The sequence below is a fragment of the Mauremys reevesii genome, linkage group 4 (assembly GCF_016161935.1).
Source record: "Mauremys reevesii isolate NIE-2019 linkage group 4, ASM1616193v1, whole genome shotgun sequence".
Classification (NCBI taxonomy): domain Eukaryota; kingdom Metazoa; phylum Chordata; order Testudines; family Geoemydidae; genus Mauremys; species Mauremys reevesii.
In genome coordinates this window covers 133,141,554-133,159,700 of record NC_052626.1, presented here as the reverse complement: position 1 = coordinate 133,159,700, position 18,147 = coordinate 133,141,554, and the positions used below count along the sequence as shown (strand labels likewise).

Sequence of the window (18,147 nt, the reverse complement as noted above, 5' to 3'; positions counted from 1 at the left end):
TCCCATCAATCCTCTCTCTGCTGGGGGCTGGCGTGTCTGATTAGGGCTTAGTGCAGCCAGCAGGGGGGCGAGGTGGAAAGGTAAGAGGGGGGAGCAGTGGAGGGCGCTGATGAAAGATCCGGGATGGCATTTAATCTGCCACGGTGTGCGTGCATCTCCCTTTTCCCTCTTAAGGGCTGTGTGGAGCTCTCAAAGGGTGGAGAGCAGTCTTTTCCTGGGGTGAGACTCAGGGGCTGGGTTGTTTTGGTGTCATGGTGGGGGTTAAAAGCACAACAGGTTCCTCCTATAACCTCCTAGCCCTGGGTGCTGGAGCAAGGAGACAGTGCAAAGCACCATGCCCGGGTTGGAGAGGAAGGGACCTGGTCTGCTCTGGCACCTGCTTCCCACACACCTTGGAAAGTGCTTGGGCCCCAGAGCAGAGGCTGAGGGAGGGGTCTGACTCCACAGAGGCACCTGGCTTTGGTGCTGAATGCACCAGGCTCCTTGGAAAGCTGGGACTGTGCTTTATGTCCAGCAATGGGATACCACGGCATAGAGCATGCAGGTCCACATAGGAGCAGTTGTAGATAGCGTGCATGTGACTATACAGGGGCACATAGGCATATGTGTATAGATATGTCTGCCACTATAGGAGCAGGTTGTTATATAGCACCAGTGGACACATAACAGGTGAGCACATAGCATGTGCACCAACATAGAACCATACAGGTGGCCATTCAGCCCACGTACAATGCATGACAATATAGAACAATGCAGCCATGCTTATAGCATGTCTGCTCAATGCCCATTTAAGCCCATGCAGGTGGTATTCACAATGCATGTTCCATTGCCCGTATAAAGACTATGTTGCCATAAAGCAAATGTGTCCACATAGGACCATATGGAGCGGGGGGGTGGGGGGCTTTTCGTGTTTGATTGTTAAAGGTGAAAGGATGCTGGCAAACAACATTTCGGAGCCATCCATGTGCTTCAGAAGTTCAGCTTATAAGTGAAAGGCCAGTGCACTATTCTAGACTGCAGGGTTTAAGATTTTACCAAACCCGCTGACTGTATAGTTTTAGAGAAATTGAATTTCCCAAAGACTTTTACCGAGGCAACAGAGGGGAATTTCGACTCAGAAGCAGAGCTGACCTCATCAGAACCTGGTAATTAGCAATCACTGTTGCTGAACAAGTGTGAGCGGCAGCAGTGTATGTAAGGGAAGAGAATAAAGGCAGAGGGCCAGATCTTTAGCTGTGTAAATCTGTGTAGCTTCATTGACTTCAGCAGGCTTCCCTAGTTTACGCCAGACATTGGGTGCAGAGGCTCTCACTAAAGAATGGGGACTGTTTCCATGTCTAGAAAAAGCTGCTGGGAGTATCTCTTGTGTTCCTCTCCTCTGAACACACTTTACCTTGTCCAGAAGTGCCTTTTTTGTAGCTGCCTCTGATTAAGTGCAGGGAGAAAGTTTTCTTGAAAGAGGCAGCCGAGGAGACCATCAACCTGGGAAGCAGAGTGGGAGGGAGTGGGAAACATACTCTCAGCAAAAGTCTTTCTTTGTCCAGCAGCCTACAGAGAAAGTTTTGTTTCATGCACCTTTTGCAGCTGCATCTTATTATGCATTCATTTATTCTAGTAGCCAGTGCCATTACAATAGATGCTAGAGAAGAAATGTAGACTAGTTCTTGGAAATGGGAGGCAGGACTCCTGGGTTCTATTTCAAACTCTGCTGTTGACTTGCTGTGTGACCTTGGACAAGTCCCTTACCAGCTGTGGAGCCAGATTTTCAAATCTCAGTGCCTTCATTTCCTTGTATGTAAAGGAGGTGTAATAACACTAAACCACCTTTGGAAACTCCTTGGACATCCTCAAAGGAAAGTGGCTTTATAAGTGCAAAGTATTACTGTACTTAATGAGCCAGATCCTCAGCGGATGTACACTGGAGCTACACTGAATTACGTCCAGCTGAGGATCTGAACCAATGTTTATCATGTGCTTTGAGATCCTTAAAAGCAACATAAAATGCTGTCATATGGGATGCCAATGGCAGGCATTTAGCAGAACAGGCAGAAAATGCTGCAGGTGCAGTTATGGCCACAAATGAACTATGTAAAAATAAGCTCCTTCGTGCTGTACACATCTGCTCCCTGAAAGTTTTGCCATTGGTTTCAATGGGAGCAGGATTGGAGCATGTTGTGCTTCAGCTCTGCTGGAAGACAGTGCTGTCCCTAGAACTACAATGCAACAGTGCAGCTTGTAAAATACAATGTTACAACATGGATGAGAAGGGCACACGGCTTTCTAACTGCCCGTTTTAGATATTTCCACTTGCAAATCAAGACTAAGGGAATTAGAAACGATGGGGCCTGGTTCTTTTCTCATTTACACTGGAGCAAATCAGGAGTAACTACATTAAAATGCTTACATAAGTGAGAGAAGAATTGGGCCTAATTTACATAGGTGTCCTTAATAGGGAGTTTCCACATTCTTGCATATTTTGACCCCAACCCTGTGAGGTGCTGAGCACCTCATTTCACACTGCAGTCAATGGTAGATATGGGTGCTGAGCATCTTGCAAGGTAGGGCTCTAAGGACCAGGTCCTGCTGCTCTTGAAGTCGATGGTAAAATTCCCAAAGGCTCCAAAGGGATCAGGATTGGCCCCTTAAAGATGTCATTGTAAGCGAGGAATAATGCAGCAACCTTAACATCAAAACCCAGGGCCCAGTCGTACAACTCCTTCGTAACTGGAGCTCTCAATAACCTCTGGGTGTGGAGGACTTGCAGAGATGAGCCCGGAATGAAGCTCCTGCTGACTTTACTGACCCAAACCCAGCGTTACTCCTTTAGCCCTGCAGGAGTCTGTGCGGCAGGGGGAGAGTGTGGTGCGTGCTATTTCCCGGACCCTCCTCTCCCTCACTCTCATTTTAAACCAGAGGAATGGCACTGACTAGGCAGAGAAGCTCCTCGCGATTTACACTGGTGTGAGAGGAGAATCAATCCAGTGCGGTGCTTGCACCATCAGCTGCTTTGCCCGCAACGCTCTGACTGCAAAACCTGTATTGCTGACAGAGACAAGAGGCAGAAGGAGAAAAGCTGGGATTTTACAGCTTTTGATTTGTAAACTGTGCAAACTGCTGGACATAAATACACACCCTCAAGATGTCCCTTTTACTGTCACTCTTCCGACCACAACAGCATTTTAAAATGCTTAGGGTCAGATTCTGCTGTCAGTTACAGCACTGTCAATCTGGAGTAACACCAGTGACTTCAGTTACTCTGGATTTACATGGTGTAGCTAAAATCAGAATATGGCCTTTCCAGGCATCCACTGCCATTAGTGTACTTCATCCAGACAGGTGGGTATTCATATACACTGCAAATCAGGTCCTGCAGGCAAAACTCCTAGGTGTTCGGCTAGATTTAGGCTTCTAGCGAGAACAGCAACCAGCTCATTGTCGGCTTCCCAGACGGACTGCGACAGGCTTTAGCTAATCAGTGGAGGCGATGCATGGTCAAGACTCCATAATGGCCTTCATTAGACAGCATGTCCTGTTCCGTAAAAGCAGCTACGCTGAGGCCACCAAACTCATTTCAAGGATGGCCCAAGAAAGATAAAGGGAATGGCAGTGGGGAGACATCACATGATAGGCCGGTGACTTTATTATGAAGTGGAGCAAATTACTCCGGGGCATAGCTGGAGTTAAATTAAATTTTCTTCGGGAACCTGTGAACTCTGGGGAGTCAGAGACGGAGTCCAGGTGGCCCCAGTTCTGAGGGACTAAGAGGGGTTTCATTATTTTAATTTTTTTTCCCTTTCCCTTTTTCTTTTTATTTCCCTAAAGACGGCTGGCTTATCCTCGGTAAGCCCTCTGCTGTGGTCTATGGCTTTTTATTCCTATGTGATTGCGTTTCCTAACTCATGTAGGGCTAAAAGCCATGGGCTACACAGAGGACAACTCCACCTTCTCAGGCACCTCTACAGTCTGCACGGATTCCTGATCCCTTTTTAATCACCCATATTTATTTGGTAACAAATAGCAAGTGAAAGGGGGCATTGAAGCCTTGCACGACCTTGAAGGTTTAGCAGGACAAACGGGGTAGGGGGTGGTTAGCAAAGGGACAGACAAAGGAGGGGTGGGGGGTGATGTTGGCCTTTCAGAGCCCTTCCTCCCCATTCAGAGCTGAAAGGCGGCTTTGGTGCGTCCGGGGCTGCACAACTGCTATAAGAAGTCTTTGGGAGGGAGGCTTTGAGTTTCTTTTTTAGTGCCGGGCTTTTCTCACACAGTTCAAAGCTCCCCCACCTGCAGCTTTTCTGAACAAAAGATTCAGGCACAAACCAAGGCCATTTCCTATGGAGACAGAGTGCCGGTTAACTAGACCCACAGAAAGTAGCCACCAGGTAATTATAAAAGCCCTTTCTCTTCTATTGTCTCCTTTTCTAGTGGGATCGCACAGGTGTCCAAGAAAGGGACAGGCCCCTCCAATCACTTTTACTCTGATTCCATCCTGCACTCCCAGTCTCCCCTACCCTCTTTGCACTTCGAGGCCCTGGCGGGTGCAGTAAACACAGAGGGTTGAATCCTCATCTGATGGAAATGGGCATAGCTCTGTTGCCTTCAGTGGAGCCATGTCAAAGTGCACCAGCCAAGGATTTGTCCGAGCGTCTTCTGTGAGGCTGTGGCTAATGCTGTGAAATCAATGGGGAGTGGGAGAAACCAGGGGGTGATTGGTGAAAGATAATCATACAGCAGAACTGTGCTAATTCTCACTGGGCTAATCTGCAAACCCAATAATCCACAAGTTCAAAACCTGGCAGGGTTTCACCCAGCTTCTTCGCTCAGACTGAGCAGCAAAGAAAATGCTGTGGTGAGGTTTCATGCTGATCAGACTTCGTTATATTCTCCTGCATATTTGGTCATGCAGTGGGAAGACGTGCTTACTATATCCCCAAGCCAAGCATTTCAAAGTCATGAGTCAGACACCTCGAAAATCATGAGGCTTACTTTTTGAGCTTTTAGGGGTCACAGTCTTAAGCTTTTCCCCTCCACACTTATCCTTTTATAAAAAAGTGAAAGCTGAGCTTCTCACATGACTCCAGGAGCTGGGGCTTTCAGAAAAGCACCAAATATCATCCCAAGACTCATGGTAAAATCATGAGAGTTAGCAAGAGTGGGCCACGTAAATAATTAAAAGTAAGCAATGCTAGTCAAAATTAATTGAACAAAGCAGATCTTGTGAGGCTGTTAGGGTATTTTTGGTTGGTTTGGGTTTCGGGGGCGGGGGGCAGAGCAGGATTTGCTAATTCACAAAATTTGCCTATTGCAACCGGTCCCATCACTTGTGTCAATGAGGGTTCAATCCTGTAGTCACATCTTCAGTGACTTCAGTTGGACTTAATGTGGACACCTGTTTCTCTGATCTTGGCTAGCTATTAGTGGAGGAGCAAGACTCTGATGGTTAATGCTCCAGTCCCGGATAGCTTGGATAATTAACCGGCAATAATAGGAAAGGAAAAAAATTAACGAGCCCATTTAACCACCTTCTTTGTCGTAAAACAAAATGTTTTGTTGTGCTGGGAAAGTAATGAGCAAAATCCCCTTTTCCTGTTAATGGTACATTAACCCATCTTGAATTGTGGCAAAACTCCTGTGGAATGCACGGCCCTGAGATCGCCATGCTGTTCCTGAATGAATTCCTAATGATCAGTGCAGCTGCTCTGGGCCCCCCCACACTTTCATAGCGATAGGGGATTTAAATGGGGAACGTTGCTGAAAAGGATTGGGGAAACAGTTCTTCCAGGATCCCAGCTCTCCTTACACTGTACCCGTTCATCCTGATTAGCCTCAGTCATCTCCGGTAATTGCAACGCTTCATTCTGCGGCTAATCTAACCGCCGGGCTGGGTTAATTTGTATCTTTGTTTCATGAATATGGAGTGCACAACATGCCACCTTTATAATCAGGATGCCGGGAATCTGGCACTTGTTTACAGGCACAATTTTTAAGTGGTAATTGCTTCTTATTGTCAACAGGCTCCAAGAGATTGCAAAGGATCTCAAATACCCAAACAGAAGCGGCTGTAGCCCCCATTAATATTTCGGTGGCTGTTGGGCAAAGCTGATCAGAACAAGATTATTGGCAGCTTGTCTGCAGAACGCAGGCTAGATACTCATCTCCTGAGACTCGCTTTGACTCCCCTTTATACTATTGATTTTTCTTTTAGCAAAGCAGGCACTTAAAAATGAAAGAGAGAGAAACACTCAACAACATGTATGTTTTCAACACTGCATTCGATGGAAACCCAGCTGGGGTAGGAGGGTGACAGCTGGGTCTGATAACTTATCACGGCCTCTGTCGGTCAAAACCAAATGGATCTAGGGCCAAACACATCCCACAAAGTCTTTTTCTCCCTTAGTATTTTTTTTTCAGATGGAATATTTTCTTGCCAAGCCAGAGACAACCCAAGCTGCAAGACCTGGATTCTGATTTTTGAACACTCCAAAGTTTGAGGAGTATTTGCATCTGGTTTGGTCCATTATAATGACAGCAGCATTGATTCATATACTTTAGGGCCAGGAGAGACAATTACAATCACCTGATCTGACCTCCTGCAAAGCACAGGCCATAGACTTTCACCCTATGGGAACTGCATCAAGCCCATTCCTTCTAGCTGAGCTAGAGCATGTGTTTTACCTACAGCATATTTGGGCCTGTCTCTGCCATTGGCCTGATTCAAACATCAAGCGACCCAAAAAGATCAGAGTTGTTTTGGTTTTGGGCTTTTATTTCAGGCCCATCACTAATGGAAACGGGGTTGACCTTGCAGGGGTTCTCAGGAGGAGTGTCTTGGGGACTGCGGCAGAAGGAGCATTTGAAACAAGACCTCATAGGAGGCATGAAGGGCATAGTAAGACTTGGGACAAGTGGCTGCAGGAATGGATGCTAGCAAGAGTGGTTGCAAAGCATCTACTGAAGAAGAGGTAAGACTTCCAGGTCAGGTGAGCTATGGGCTTGGTTGTCATCCAAGAGTTGAAAGTAGCTCATGCGGCCTTACAATGAAAGCAACCTTTGCCTGCTGGTCTAAGCGCCTATATTAGGACTTGACTACACAAAGAAGTTAATTTGGGTGAAGGTAGGGTGTGAATTTAAATGAGAATAGCTATTCCTGAATAATTTCCTGTGTAGAGGCTCTTATTCCTGAATAAGAGTACCTTATTCTGAATTAACTTAATCCACTTCCAAAATGAATTAAGCTAATTCAGAATAAATTAATCAGGAATAAGTCCCTGTGTAGACCAGCTCTAAGGGTGTCCACACATGGAATTGTTCAGGAATAACTATTGAGCTTTTATCTACACACTCCCTTAATCCATATTAACCTTCAAGTGTAGACAAGCCCTTACTGACCACATCCAGGAGCAGACTTTTGGGCCCTAGCTTCCAGAGCTTGAATTAGGGTCAATGAGGTTAATAACATCCCTGCCTCCCAAAGCAGCAAGGAGAGGATGAGTTTCCGTTGTCATCTTCCCTTTGAAGTGAAACATCTCAAAGCTTTTGTTTAATGTAGTAGAAATCCCTTCTCCAGCCACCCTTCCACCTCTGACCCCAGCCAGGACTCTGTGACCTAGCTCTCTAGGAGACAAGGCAAAGACTCTCAGGCCAACTCTGCCACTGTGGTTATAACAAAAATAAAATGACTAGTCGAACTGACAAACGTAGGGTGAGATTTTCAAAGCAGCCTTGAAGACTGTACACACACCTGCCATTACTTTTAACAGGAGAGATGGATCTCACTCCCCTGGACTGCTTTGGAAATCTCATCCCTAACAAAAGGAAGAGCTTCATTGTTTTTCCCATGCTATTTATTGTCATTTCAATAATGCTGTCTCCTGCCCTGAAAAGAAAGAGACGGGAGCAATCAGATCGCTACAATACTGTTAATTCCCTTCAGAGCTACCGAGAACTAAAGAGTAGGGCCAGTCAAGCTACTAGGAGCATCCATGACCTATTGACAACCTAAACCCTAGCCAGTATTTGTTATGGGCCAGATGGCAGCTTGGCTTGTGCAGGACAGTAGGATACACCTATGCCTCCCAGCATTGGCAGCTGCCTATAGGTGAGAGCAGCGTGTACAGGGAAGCTATATCTCTCTTACCCCGTATGCACTGGCAGAATCTTGGTGCCACATCCCTCCCCTATGTGCCAGCCAACACACCTGTTCAGGTAGCCCGGAACAGGGTATTTCTACCAAAGCAAGGGGCAATTCTTGTTAAGTCACAATCTGCCTGCTGGTCTGCTCCAGGGGCAGGATAACTTACTCAGGGCTTAGGGCAAAGTCACACTTGCACCCTGTGTTAACACACTTCCTCCTACTTACAGACAGAGCTGGAGCTCTGGATTTCTTGCTGGGTAAGCTGGTCACATGGAAGACAATCCCACGAGCAGGAGCAATTTCCCTGCAGACCATGATAAATGACTCCAGGGAGGGAGTCGCAATTATTAATATTTTAATTACAGCCAGATGATAACAAACCGAAAAGCCGTTCTTTATTAAAGCTGCAGCAGTTGGGTAATGAAGGAAGAGGCTGCTTCTCTTTCCCTTCAATCACCTCAAGCTCATTTAACTCGCTCTAAGTTGAGGATGTTGGGGGATGAAATACAAGGAAGGAAGAAGCTGCTGTTCTTATTTCGTTCTGTCTCAATGGGCCCCATAGACCATTCCCACCTTCACTTGTTAGCCAGTCCCCTCTATCTCATCATTAAGGGGCTGATCTAAAGGTCATTAAAGTCAGTGGGAGTCTTTCCATTGACTTCAGTGGGCTGGAGATCAGGACCCAAGTACATTGGACCACATCCATCCCAATGAAGCCACTGCAGTAATGTCAGGGACAAAACTGGCCAGTTTATTCACCCAGAGTTTGCTTTGCCACCTGCTCACCATGGGAAAATCCCTATCAACTGGGTGGAGAATCGTAGAGAGGTTCTCAGCTCAAGGTGGGTCGTTGTGTGGTTCCAGTTTCTTTTTAATTGTGTCTTTTGCGTTGATGGGTCTCACTCCAGTTACTCATGGGCAAGTGTCCAAAAATCCCGCTCATCCTAACTGGACCACTGTTGGCAGTCTCAGTAGAGGGATCAAGCACTGAATGGGTCATGGAGACTGAGCTCCCCTCTTATATCCTAGTCATGGTCCTTTTTTCCAAGGGGAAGCCGCGGTGCATTGCTGGGCTAGTGATGGGGAAGTTTGCCCACACTGTACTTCTCAGGAGATTTGCAGTTCATTTTTCCTTCCCTCCTGCCTCATCCTCATTTATGGGTGTACATTGGATGGAGACCGAGTTTCCTCAATTTTCTAAGCTTTCGTTGCAATGGTTCGGATCGGTTCTTCTTTTGTTTGACCCGGTCCATCCAGCCTCAGGGCCTGACCTTGCAATGTGCCGCACTACTTCAGCACAGTGCCAAGAGCCCTCAACTCCCAGAGGTGTCAGTCAGAGGTGAGGGTGCTGAGCATGTTGCAGGAAGCACCTGGCACCTCATGAAATCCGACCCACAGCTACAATAGATTCTGTGGGAAGCCTTTGCAGATAGGGTTACTCAGGAGGAAAGCCAAGGGGCTTATGAAGGATATAGCTGGACATGCTGCCTCTCCAGTCATGAGGGACTTTTCGACTAAGAGTTCAGTCCTCGGAATGAAGCATACTCAGCACTTCACAAGTTCGGGAGCTTCATTCAGCAACAAGGAAGGTTTCATGGGTGATGAGAGGTCTGCAGGCAAGGGCAGGTCACACACTAGGTATGGTAGAACTAGAATGCAGAGGTGCTGCAGGATGTCTGTGCATCTGCCAGCTGTTAACATTCCTTTGGCTAGGCCTCTCCTGAAAAAAGAAAATATTAAAAAAAAATCCTCCCACAGATGACACCACACAGGCTCTTTATGTCAGGCTCCCATCAGCTCATACTACCAGAGAAATAAGGACCAGGAGATGTGCTAGACATGCCCAAGTCCATTTCACTGGCAGTCAGACCCAGAGACACATCTGTACAACTGGGGCTTCGCTCAGACACGTGTAGCTCTGTGGTTCACGCAAGCCATTTTGTTGGCATTTGATCTAAGCCTGGAGTCACATTATTTATGGTTTGTTTGTGTCACGGTAACACCTTAACATAAATGAGGCTCCATTGTGCGAGGTGCTGTACATATGCACAGCAAGACAGTCCCTGCCCCAAAGACATTATAATCGAAATAGATAAGACAGACAAAAGGTGGGAGAAAGGAAGGATTTTTTATGCTCATTTTACAGATGGGGAACTGAGTCGCAGAGAGATTAAAGGAGAGATTTTCAAAAGAGCTCATGTTAGTGGCTGAGCTCTTTAGAAAACCTGGCCCCATTTGACTTGCTAAGTGTCTTCATGCCTTTTGAGTTTTGCCTGGAAAATTCACAAGTAGGACAAAAAGGGACAAACAATTTTTTTGCTGTGAACTATTCACTCGGCTCTTCTATCTATGGAAAGATATGGATCTACTGTATATACCATGGGATGCCTCCCCTGGCCCCTGCCGCCACGTCTACTTGAAAATGGGTTATTAAGTAACAGGCTACCCCACTGGTGCTGAGTCAGCCTGAAACTAATGAACACCCTGGCTGGCCATTTGAAATTTATTGCACCTATTAATTACAACCATTAGCTGCAGCCAGTGAAAATTTTATAATGAGGACCCTTGTGACTTTGCCTTCCTAGCAGCAAATTAACTGTGTGGGGGGAAGAATCAATGGGATCAGCATACTTTACAGAAGTGATGTTTTAATTAGCAATTCTCAGCAAACATGCAGGCCCAAGAAACAGTGCTTTGGTTCATTATCTCCTCTTAAAGGGACAGAATTTCTTTTTGATTTAGTCCTTTTCCGGTCTCTTCTGTTTAAAAAAAGTATCCCGCTGTAAATTATGGGTTGCTGCTCTTAATTGGGTTTTGCCTTAGGTTGGTTATAATGAGGGAGGCATCCAGGGTGTGTGAAAAAATAATAACCATAATTTTAGAAGTGGAAATAAAAAAACAGATTAAATAATGTGGATACTCTGGTAAAATTAGCCAGCGATACAGCAACTGGCATACAGAGGAGTGTAATGAAGTGGCTGGCGCGTACGTGAGGCATGCCCTCTCCTGGATGGAATCAGTATGGCCCTGTACTGCTAACAGCTAAAGGAGATAGATGCTCCATTATTTTAAGTGATAGATTTTAGAGCCAGTGGCTCTGGATTCTATCCCTGTAATTTTCATTAAGTTCTTAAGGCCTCATTACACACTGTGCAGTAGTGACTACTAAAGGCCTAGGTGACTGGATTCGTTGCAACAGTCAAGAGTAAAGATCAACCCAGCCAAATTTGAGTCCAGATCTGTGCTTTCCAGAGTCTGCTGGCTTTTGGAACTGGATTACAGTGTGAAAAAAATGTCATAAATCTCTTAACGTAGGCCTCTATGCTGGGGCATTGCTCACAATTCTGACACGCTTGAAGCCAGGGGCGGCTCTAGGAATTTGGCCGCCCCAAGCAGTCATGCCTGCGGGAGGTGCACCGGAGCCGCGGGACCAGCGGACTCCCGCAAGCATGACTGCGGAGGGTCCGCTGGTCCCGCGGCTCCAGTGGACCTCCCGCAGCTGCAGAGGGTTTGCTGGTCCCGCGGCTCCGGTGGAGCATCCGCAGTCATGCCTGCGGGAGGTCCGCTGGTCCCGCGGCTCCGCTGGATCTCCCGCAGGCATGACTGCGGAAGGTCCGCCGGAGCCGCCTGCCGCCCTACCGGGAAAATGCCGCCCCACACGCGCGCTTGGCGCGCTGGGGTCTGGAGCCGGCCCTGCTTGAAGCCCAAGGTTTTAAAAAGTGACGGTGGTTTGGGGTGCCCCACGTGAGACACCTGAAAGGGGCCTGATGGTCAGAGGATGGGTGCTCAGCACTGTCTACTTGTCCAGCTCTTTTAAGGTGTCTCAAATCAGGCTCCCAAAATCACTGATCACATTTGAAAATCTTGGCCATAAAGGTCAGAGATGGCTGAAATATCTACCATGAAGGGGAAACAACTTGAAATTTGAAGGCATTTTTTCATATTTCATTACAAGCTATTTTATTCTATTCAGGTCCTCATACCACATCCATCATCATGGTATTTGGGCACTTTCCAGTACTAGGTCATTTTACCAGGACATTGGTCTCACCTCACAAATTTTTTTGCAAAAACACGGGACCCATTTCCATTGAAAATCAGCCTGCTTCCCGAGAAGAATTTTCTTGCTGGGGGCAAAAGGCAGCTTTAAAATTCAGAGTTCAAAGTGTAAAATTTAACATTTTTCTAATTAAAAGCAAATTTGATCACATTTCTCAGAAAAGCAAAACTGGAGTGGCATAAAAATCAAATGAATTGAAACCTCAGAATTTCTGTGCAAACCTTTGCCAGGACAATTAAAGGGCCAGTGACACATCATGACAAACCTTCTCTTTCAGTGCAACTCTGCTTTTAGCCGTGTGAAAAGAGGGTTCACCTGATTCTTCCCTCACCCAAAGCAGAGCTCAGTGGGTATGACTGTAGCTGTTTTAAGGGTAACAATACATGATACCACAAGATGCAGGTGATTGGTCAACCTGACAGTAGCAGAGTTGCCCTGTAGATAAATTTAGTCCTATGACTTCAAGGGAGGAATAAACAGTAGGGACAAATATACACATCTTTTATTGCAGTATCAGATTCTTATCTCAGAGGTTGTCTACATGGGCGAGTTTTACAAGTTATACCAGTATAACTCCCCAGGTAGACACTCTTATTCCTCAGTTCTTCCTGTAGTAACTCCTCTGGACCCAATTCACTGTCACCCTTCACCTTCCATTGTCATTTATATCATTGTAAAGCAGGTGCAAAATGTTATCAGAATGCAATGGTAGCATGTTACTTTCACATTTCACTGGTGTAAATCGCTGCACAAGGGGCAGGGCAGCAGTGATTCAGGCCCATTGACTTTAGTGGACTTTCTTTGAATTTAAACCAGTGTAAATCACATCAGAAATTTGTCCCTTTGTGCTTGTCTAACTAAGATCTCATAGCACTTTATCATTATTCATTAAGCCACACAACCCTCCTGGGAGGTAACTAATAAATACACTAACCATTTTACATATAGGGAGATTGAGGACTTCTCTATACTGAGGATTTTTGCACCCTTCTAGCTACACCAATTTTTGCACTAGTACACATCCCTAGTGTAGACATGTTGCATCATCGGTGCACCATGTCTACACTAGGGGTTTGTAGACATGTTGCCCTGGTACACCATGTCTACACTAGTTGTTTGTCCTAGTGCACCAATCCTCAGTGTAGACAGGCCCTACGAGAAGTGACTACCTCAGGACCACACAGTGAGTCCGTGGCAGAGCTGGGAATAAAGCTTAGAAGTCCCAGTTCCCATTCGTTTGCTCTGACCACAAGATTACACTGCTTCTTGACATACAACTGAGAAAGAGAGGAAAAGACAGCGTGGAAAGTCTAAGCTAAAATAAAGATTTCCCATTTCATCAGCCTGACCTGGCTGTTAAGAATAGCCGGGGTTGAAAAGCAAAACCCAGGGAAAGCAGTAATTGCTGGGCTAAGGAATAGGTTCTGTCCAGCTGGTTCAGAAACACATTTATTAGGACTCAGAGAAAGTGACATTATTAAAGTGAGCATGCTGATTTCAGACAGCTCCCAATTCATCACTGTGACAGTGACAAACACGGCCGGGGCTTGTGCAATTGACTAAAGAGAATTCTCTGGCTTAACATTTTTAATGCATCCTGCATTTTTTCTCTGCTGCACGGGGCTTTATCCAAAGGATCTTCTCCCTTGAATAGAAAGGGCAGTGCAGCTCTGTGAAGCATGCCCAGCTCTTGCAAATCAAACAGGGCTTCTGTCACCGCTAATGAAGCTAGTTCATTTATTTTTTAATTATTCCTTGCTCCTTCAAGATCCTTTTTCTACCTTTTCAAGACGAACAGGAGCATTAGGCTCAGTTTGTGCTTGCCTCCATTCTTCCAGGCTCATTCATCATTGTCTGCTCCCTGAATGGAAGGCAGAGGGGTCACTTTTAAAAGCCTCCGTGCGACAAGTTTCCCTAAAGACATCAATAGCTCCATAATGGAAGCTGGGGTCCTGTCAGTCAGACCGCCCAGGTTCTGATGATGGTTTTGTGTCGGCAGCTAAGTCAGTCTGTCCCGGGATCCGCTAATATCCATGGAGAAAGGTACCCGAGTGATGCTGTGGCAAGTGTTGGCAGAATAAATATCATAGAACTGGGGTGAGCCTGCTTGTAGGTCCATAGTAAGGAAATCTGACCGTCTAGTTCAGTGTCCTGAAACAGGGCCACAGCATATTGATAATAATAACAGTCTGCACTTCCCATAGCAACTTTCATTTAAAGATCCCAAAGTGCTTTGCAAATGTTTGTTAGTTAAGCCTCCCTGTGAGGTCAGGTAAGTAATTTTTTACCCCTGTTTAATAGAGAAAGTGTAGCACAGAAGGGGAAGAGTCTTGGCCTAAAATGAGCTCGAGAAGTGAACTGGAGGTGGCTGTATAAGGACAAGGACCATGTGTTTGCTGGATCTGAGCAGCTTCTCCAGGTGCTCTGGATTCTTGAGTCCTGGGCTCCATTTGTGGCAGTAGCTGCCGTCTTCCTCTCTTGCTGATTCTGAGCTGGGAAGGGTAAGTCATGCAAGCGTCCAACAAGAATCCTCAGCAGTTTTGCCTTTCCCATTCCCCCCTCCTTTTGAATGAGGGCCGGAACCTGCTCCCATTAAAGTCGATGGGAGTTTTGCCATCAGCTTCAACAGCAGCAAGGATGAGGCCCTGGAGACATAAGCAGGCAGAGGAAAGGCCTGTCCAGCTGGAGCCGGCACCCTGATTGGACCTGTTGTACCGTGAGCAAAGTCCCATCCACACAGTCAATGGTAGCCACTTAGGAGCTATTTTATGGTTACTCTCTCTTTTGGTATTGGCCATTACTTTTTTGACACCTCTGGTTTCCTCTGGAAGCTCTGATGGGGCCAGATCTTCAGCTGATGTAAATCAGCAGGGACTCCCCTGGAGCTAAATCAATTTACACCAGTTGAGGATCTGGCCAATTGTCTCCCTGGTTGCCTACGTCCTGATCCAAAGCCCATCAAAGTCAATGAAAAGGCTCAAGCTTCAATGGGCTTTGGATCAGGCTCCTCGTGCTTTGGACCCGGCCCAGGGGGCTGAGATGCAGAGCACCAACAGTAAATACCAGCCCGTTGCTGGGCAGGAAAATGTCAATTCAGCAGGAAATTCCATGGCTGCGGTACAGACCATATGCGAAGTGTTTGTTATCTCCAGCTTCAGCTTGATTAAAACTTGTCTTTAGTTCCTTCTAGGTGGCCATTTGCCTAGAATAAGGATTTCCTATCAGTTATGTCAGGCTTGCCAGCGCCTTATGCGAGCTGCTGGCTCATTGTGGGTACGTATGCAGTGGCAGATAGTTAGCAAAGGGAAATGCTGGCAGAATGATGTTGCCCAGGATACATGTTAGAGCCAAGATTGACACAGCTTGACCAGAGAATGGGGAGATCTATTGTTAGTACTACCTGCCTGACTGGGCTTAAAGGGACACACTATCTACCTATTGTACTCACACTTACTGTACAGTGACAGCATGGTCTGGGATATGGTGTGGTCCAGGGCCCCTGAATTCTACTCCTGGATCTGCCACTGAGCTGCCAGGTGACCTTAAGAAAGTCACTTTGCTCCTCTGTATCTCCTTCCCCCCTCCCACCGTCTGTTTAGACTGTAAACTCTCTGGGACAGACTGTCTCTTGCCATGTATGTACAGTGCCTAGCACGAAGGAACCTCTAGGTGCTACTATAATATCAGTAATAATAATTCATTTGGGCGCAAAATGTAATGAATTTTACAAGACATAATGGGCTGAATTTAGCACTGGGGTAACTCTGTTGGTTTGCACACACCAGGGATTAATAATATTAAACACATGTCCATGGGTTTTTAATATTAAAATCCAAGAAGATCCCGTTTTCATTTTTCTTAAATTTTAACATTTCCTTGGAGTGTTGGAAATGCAATAGTGTTGTGTGTGAGAAAAACAAACGGAAACTAGCTATGAACAAAAGTCAAACTGAACTGTCGAGTTTCATTGTCCACACTGAAAAATTTGGAAATCAGCAGCAAAAATAATGGGAAACAAATCTGATTTGTAAAAGTATTTTAAATGGTAACAATGTAAGGGCCTGATCCTGCCATCCTTTCTCACACTGGGTCTGATTCTGATAGCCTTTCCTGCACTGAATAAAACATTACTCAAAGGGCAGCCCACTGATTTCACAGAGCTACTTGTAGCATAAGGTATCAGACTCTCTCCCATTGAGTAGTGCAGGTTTCAAAGCCCACCGAAGTCACTGGATTTGACTCCCACTAACTTCAGTGAACTTTGGCTCAGGCCCAAATTCCCACTGACTTCAATGAGGTTAGTCTGCGTGTACGAAGGGACAAAATTGGACCCTAAAGTATTTGAGCTGAAATTCACCACTCGCATAAATGGCTGCAACTCCTCAAGCTTCAATTAATTTTATGCTTCTTATGTGAGTGGTGAATATTACTAGATCTTTCATCTAGCTCATCCGGGGTGCAAGGAAACTACCCAATAGTGAGGTAGCAGGTTCATTGCACTATGACTTCAGATTTTTATCTTGACAGCGTGTCTTGAAATTTCCCTGGAAATTGTCCCAGTGTCCCATTTCCCTAAAAATGGTGGGGCGTTGTTACCCTTGACATATGCTCACAATTGTACTTTCAAAAGGGTACCATTTCTAGGACCTACTTCTGATGGATATTATGGGCTAGATTTTGTTTTACCTATATCTGGGAGCCAGATCACCAGCTGGTGTAAATCAGCCTAACACTACTGACTCCAAAGGAGCTACATTGATTTACATGAGCTAAGGATCTGGCCTCTGGGTTTTTAAATATCCCCAAAATATGTTTGCCCATTTTAGGTGCAGGTGGTAAAACCCTGTTAAATAGTTTACAAATCTTAACAGTCCTGAAGTTCTGCAGTGCACCTGGGTTTCAGGAGGAATTTTTAGCTAGAATTGGGCCCACATAATGTATATGCTGAGAAATTTGAATCTGGATTCAGATTTTGACCGCCCCCAAATCTGAGACAGATCTGGTGATTTTGTTCAGGCCCATCGCTGATGTTGGGGGATGAACATATTTGGGTGCAGGGGCTGAGGAGGATTTTTCTATCTTTACAAAAATATTCATTGACTCAAACACGGGGCCCCATCTGGCTCCTGATGAGCCATATTTACACCTACTGACATCAGCTGAGGTTTCACAGGCAGTAGTGCCATTGAAGTCAAATGGGAGTCTTTCCATTGACTTTAATGGGAGCTAGATCGGGTCCATAGGGCAGAACTTGGCCCACTGTCTGCAACAGGAGCTGAAGTAGGTTCGCTGAGCCTGATTCTCCACTTGCTTACACTGGTGTAAATCAGCAGCATCTGAGGTTGGCGCAGTTACCTCAGTGTAAAACAATCAAGGCATTTTCACTGGCTCTTTTTCTCAGTGCAGATTTGCAAGTATACCAGACCGGTTCTGCAGAGAATTCCTTTCTCCACCTAAAGTCACAGAGTGTAGCTACGCTGAGCGAGAGCTAGCTTCAGATCTCATCTTCAGACAGCTTCATCCAGTGGCACTTTGCTCCCTGCCAGCTGTTACCTCAGAAGACCCTTTTGCTGGCTTATAATAAAAAGCAGCAGCACAGAGAGGGATGCACACAGAGCTGCCACTATGCTAAAAAACCCTGCAGACAGGAAGACTCATTAAGGAGCCTGTTGTCATTGTTCGTGACTCTGAGCCTCAGAGGTAGCATTGGTCATGGGTGGCAAGTTATATACCCACGTGGTGCCTGGGCACCAGCAATATTCAGAGCCCAGGGGCTCAGCTCCACCAATGTTTGGGGGCGGGTCTCCCCACCCAGCCCCACCTGCTGCCCCCCCGTGCTTCCCCTGAGTGTCCCCCGAACCCCCCCTTGCTGGCCCCGTGCATGTCCCCGGGCCCCGAAGGGAGCAGAGCGTCCCTGCCTCTTCCGTGCATCTCCATGCTGCTTGCCGCAGGGTCC

At 46.3% G+C, this 18,147-nt stretch overlaps 1 protein-coding gene and 1 long non-coding RNA gene across 29 annotated transcripts in view; one reads left to right on the top strand and one right to left on the bottom strand.

The window, feature by feature from the left end:
• Positions 1 to 18,147, bottom strand: part of CDK18 (cyclin dependent kinase 18) — a 173,452-nt gene that overhangs the window by 132,350 nt on the left and 22,955 nt on the right. The window contains exon 4 of one of the 27 annotated variants that reach the window (XM_039533371.1): positions 1,394 to 1,482. The exons of the other annotated variants lie outside the window; for them this stretch is intronic. The gene's annotated coding sequence lies outside the window, so the exon portion shown is untranslated. The remainder of the gene's footprint in view (positions 1 to 1,393; positions 1,483 to 18,147) is intronic. 27 annotated transcript variants of the gene reach the window in all.
• LOC120402878 overlaps positions 1 to 18,147 on the top strand; it is a 60,418-nt gene that overhangs the window by 33,644 nt on the left and 8,627 nt on the right. The gene's annotated exons all lie outside the window — the stretch shown is intronic.